A 5,336-nucleotide genomic window follows, 5' to 3' on the forward strand; every position below is an offset into this window, starting at 1 on the left:
GAAGGAAGGAAGGAAGGAAGGAAGGAAGGAAGGAAGGAAGGAAGGAAGGAAGGAAGGAAGGAAGGAAGGAAGGAAGGAAGGAAGGAAGGAAGGAAGGAAGGAAGGAAGGAAGGAAGGAAGGAAGGAAGGAAGGAAGGAAGGAAGGAAGGAAGGAAGGAAGGAAGGAAGGAAGGAAGGAAGGAAGGAAGGAAGGAAGGAAGGAAGGAAGGAAGGAAGGAAGGAAGGAAGGAAGGAAGGAAGGAAGGAAGGAAGGAAGGAAGGAAGGAAGGAAGGAAGGAAGGAAGGAAGGAAGGAAGGAAGGAAGGAAGGAAGGAAGGAAGGAAGGAAGGAAAAAAGAAAAGAAAAAAGAAAGGAAGGAAGGAAGGAAGGAAGGAAGGAAGGAAGGAAGGAAGGAAGGAAGGAAGGAAGGAAGGAAGGAAGAAAAAGAAAGAAAGGATGAATTTGGAAATTCTTCATAGACCAGAGGAAACTAAGGAGACATAGTGACTAAGTGCAACTTGGGTTACTTCATAAGATTCTGGAACAGAAAACAATGTTATCAGGAAAACTTGTAAAATCCAGATAACATCTGGAATTTAAGTAATAGTAATCATCAGTATTGGTTTCTGGGTTTTGACAATTGCACTATGGTAATATGAATTTTAACCCTAGGAGAAACTTTGTGAGGAGTATACGGGAACTCCTTTTACTATTTTAGCAATTGGTCAGTAAATCTAATATTATTACAAAAACAAAAATTTAAGTTAAGAAAAGGAATATGAGAAAGAGTGTGTAATATGCTATCTGTTGTAAGAAATAAAACTAAGAATATATTTTTTCTCTTTTATAAAAGGAAACACAATAAAGATAGACTGGAAACTAATGACAGTAGTTTTCTATAGGAAGAAGATCAGATTGGAATGAATGAGATATGCATGGAAGCAAGATTTCCTGCACATATGATATTCTATAGCTTTGATTTATGAAGTACATAAACGTTTTAAATACTTTAAATATAAAATTAAAAAAGAAAAATTTTTAAATAGAATATAAACAGAAACAAATGTGCCTAAAAACCTTTTTGCTGGATTTATTTATCCTCAATCCTGAAGAAACAGATGAATATCATATATGGTGCATCCCGCAGAAAAATTGACCTGAATTCATCAATGGAATTCAAAGTCAGAAAGACAGAGACTGGTTGGGGTTGGAGCTCTTCTAAGAACACTATAGGGGTATAACAATTACAGTGCATGAATCTTGATTGAATTCCCTATTAAAAGAGAAAAATAGATATGAAAATATTTTTGGAAAAAGGGAGATTCAGTATTTAATATGGGCTGTGTGATATTACATACGTAATGGTGATGTTCTTGGGTATGATAGTGATGCTGTGTAGAGGATGTGCATGTTGTCAGAGGCATCATGAGTTTTCTAGGGACAGCTATCATGATGGCTGAAACTATTGCCAGATGACTTAGGAAAAGAGAAAAGTGTGTCAACTTTTAGAGAGGGTTGGAATAGACTGGCCAACCTTTTAATAGTTGATAAATTGTAGGTATGGGATATGCTAGTGTGCCCCGTATTATTCTTTTAACTTTCTTTTAGGTTTGAAATTTTTCAAATGAAAAGTAGATTTTAAAGAGTCAACCTACATTTTCTTTGATGAACATTGTTCATCCATGTAGGCACTTTGCAGAAGCCATTTTCTTCATTTATTTTATTCACTATATCTGTAGCTACTGGCCTATTCATGTTTTGTATTTCTCTGAGTTATTTTGCTAATTTTCATTCTCAGAAGATCATCCATGACATCCATATTTCCAAATTCTTTGGTACCCTTCATATATTGAAATGTACATATTTGGTGTACTATATAAATTATGGGCATATTATCAAGATATGGCTTGTTTCTTCCGTATTAAAGGCACTTTGTTTTTTGGCTTCTCACATAAAGGCATCATGACTGATTGTAAAACAGTCAAGAGCAATAAAGCCAATACTTTCATCCCTTAGAGCCAGTTAACTTGATAAATGCCCACTAGATTTGAGGATACTAGTACTAGCCAGTTAGGGAAAAAAATGCTGATCATAACCATTTGAGATTGATGAATGAAAAGTGGAGTCCAATATTATTAATTACCAAATATACTAATGCAAATTTATGATGCTAACCTCTTTGACTTATGCATGCCTTCGTCTCTCTCCTATTTTTGAAATGACAGGATACAGAGAACCAGTCTTCCAAGTTGGTCCCAGGCCAGTGATACTGCTGGGATACCTGGCAGAAGCAAAGGCCAGCCACACAGCAGGGAAAGATTTCCTCAAATGCAAGATGTTTTCTAAGTACAGCATGGCATTTGGGGAGAATTTTTCTAATTGTGTCTCTTTCTTCCCTTTAACTTCATTCTCATAAATACCCAAGGATTTCTATCTGAATTACAAATAAATTGAAGAAAACATTTTATACTTCTAAGATTTACAAACTAAAACCTAAAACTTGGGCAAAAACATACCTAATATGTACTTTAAACCCACCTCATACTCCACAATAGATACAAATGAATATTTTTCCAGAATTTTAACATCCTAAATATGATTCCCTCAGAATTCCAAAATCATTTAAGAACATAGAAAGTCAAATTGTTTCACGTGAGTGTTTCTCTTTTTCTTTTCTTTTTTTTTCCTTGCATCAATTATATATGCTACACACACACACACATACACACACACACACACACATACACACACACACTTTGTATAAAATCAATGAGAGCAATGTTACAAAGGATGAGGAGAATTTGGGAACTTTTATGTCATTATGTTATACACTACCTATGAGCCAATACAGTATTATTTGAAAGTGGACTTAGATTAGTATAAATATATTTTACAAACTATAGGGCAACCACCCACAAAAGTTTAAAATGTTGTATAGTTGATATGCTGAGAGAAAATGAAATCATAAAATATTCATTTAAAAACCAAAAAAGGCAGAAAAAATTTCAAGACAAATAAGAACAAAGAAAAGGGGCAATAAATAGGAAAAAATACAAATGTGACAGATTATTAATCTAACTATATCAATAATCTACTTTAAAAGTCAGTAATCTAAATATATGCATATATGTTGAAAGTAAAGAGTTGGAGAAAGATACAGCACACTAAAAAACTCAAGGAAAACAGAATTGTCTATATTAATTTCAGACAGCAGACTTCAGAGCAAGTAAAGTTATCAGGGATAAAGAGGAATATTACATAATGATATAGCAATTAATTTTCCAAGAAGGCATAACAATCCTTAATGTGTATGCACTTGAAAACAAAGTGCCAAATTACTTAAGGCAAACACTGATGGAACTCCAAGATGAAACAGATTAATCGACCATCATAGTCAAAGTAATCAGAGATGTTAATATCGCTTTATAAAAAAAATAGGTCCAATAAGCAAAAAATAAATGGAATACAATTGAACTCAAAAGAAATCAACTACTTACAATTAACACCTTTAAATTGCTACATCCAGTAATAGATCACCTAATATTCTCATACTTACATGGAACATTTACCAAAAGAGGGTACATTCAAAGTCATCAAAATACCATAATGAATTTAAAAGAATAGGAATTATATAATATCTACTCTCAGACTACAAAGAAATTAAAGTAGAAGTCCATCCAGAAAGATGACTAAAACATCCCCAAATACTTGGGAGTTAAAACAACTCATTCCTAAATAATACATAATCAAGAGGAAAAGTATCTAAAGATAATTTAGAAATAATGTTAACTAAAAAATGCAATTTATCAAAATTTGTGGAATGTAGCCAAAATGGTTCTTAGAAGGAAGTTTATAGTATTGAATGCATGTAAATTAGAAGAAACATTGAAAATCAAATTGAAGCTTCTACCAAATAGAAAAAAAATTTCAAAGCAAGTAGAAGAACAGAAATAATTTTGAAAATGATCTACAAAAAAATAAAGCTAACATAATAGGCAATGGTGAGAATACCATTAACAAAGCAAGAAGTAACAAAGCAATGTTATACTAGATATGCTGGGAAATAAAATATATGCATGTTGGGAAAAAATAATTAAGCTGTCTTTTTTTCACAGAGGACATGTTCATTTCTACAAAAAATCTGAATAGCTAACATTAAATTTTTCCACCAATATTTCTGGATTCATTAAATCCAGAATAGCTAACTTAATTGTGAAGGAGAAAGGGTAAGTCAAGACTCACTGCAAAGCTAGCATAATGAAGAGTGTTACTTTGGCAGAAGAATAAAAATAGTCAATAGAACAGAATAGAGAGCTTATAAATAGACCTACATAAATGTAGTCAACTGATCTTTGACAAAAGAATAGTCAATACAATGAAGAGGAGATAGTGTTTCCACAAATGGTACAAGAGCAGAAAAAAAAATAGACACAGACCTTCACAAAAATTACTTTAAAATGGATCATTATTGGGTTGGGGATGTGGCTCAAGCTGTAGCGCCGGGTGCTTGACTTGGTCCTCAGCACCACATAAAAATAAAATAAAAATGTTGTGTCTACCGAAAACTAAAATATATATATATAATTTTTCTCTCTCTCTCTCTTTAAAAAAAATGGATCATGGGGCTGGGGATGTGGCTCAAGTGGTAGCGCGCTCGCCTGGCATGCGGGCGGCCCGGGTTCAATCCTAAGCACCACATACAAACAAAGATGTTGTGTCTGCCGATAACTAAAAAATAAAAAAAAAATGGATCATTACTTCAAAATGGATATAACTCAATGGTAGAATGCTTGAATGCTTACCTGGCATGCTTGAGGCTGAGGGTTCAATCCCCAGCACTGCAATTTTTTTTTAAAATGCATAAGCCTAAATATAAAATATAAAAAACCTCTAGGCATCTAGAACATAACACAGAAAAAATTCAAAATGAGCATTTGTAAGATCGTGAATTTTTAGGTAGAACACAAAAATATGATTTATAAAAGAAAGAATTGATAAATTGGACTTCATTAAAATTAAAAGTTCTGCCATGTAAAAGATAATGTCATGGTAATGAGAAGACTAGCCACATATACTGGGAGAGAATATTTTTTTATTTTTTATTTTTTTTTTTAATTTTTTATTGTGGGTTGTTCAAAACATTACAAATTTCTTGACATATCATATTCCACACTTTGATTCAAGTGGGTTATGAACTCCCACCTTCACCCCATACACAGATTGCAGAATCACATCAGTTACACATCCATTGATTTACATATTGCCATCCTAGTGTCTGTTGTGCTCCGCTGCCTTTCCCATCCTCCACCCTCCCCCCTCCCCACCTCTCCCCTCCCCTCCCCTCCTCTCTCTCTACC

Source organism: Marmota marmota, unplaced genomic scaffold, assembly GCF_001458135.2.
Source record: "Marmota marmota marmota unplaced genomic scaffold, marMar, whole genome shotgun sequence".
NCBI classification, from domain to species: domain Eukaryota; kingdom Metazoa; phylum Chordata; class Mammalia; order Rodentia; family Sciuridae; genus Marmota; species Marmota marmota.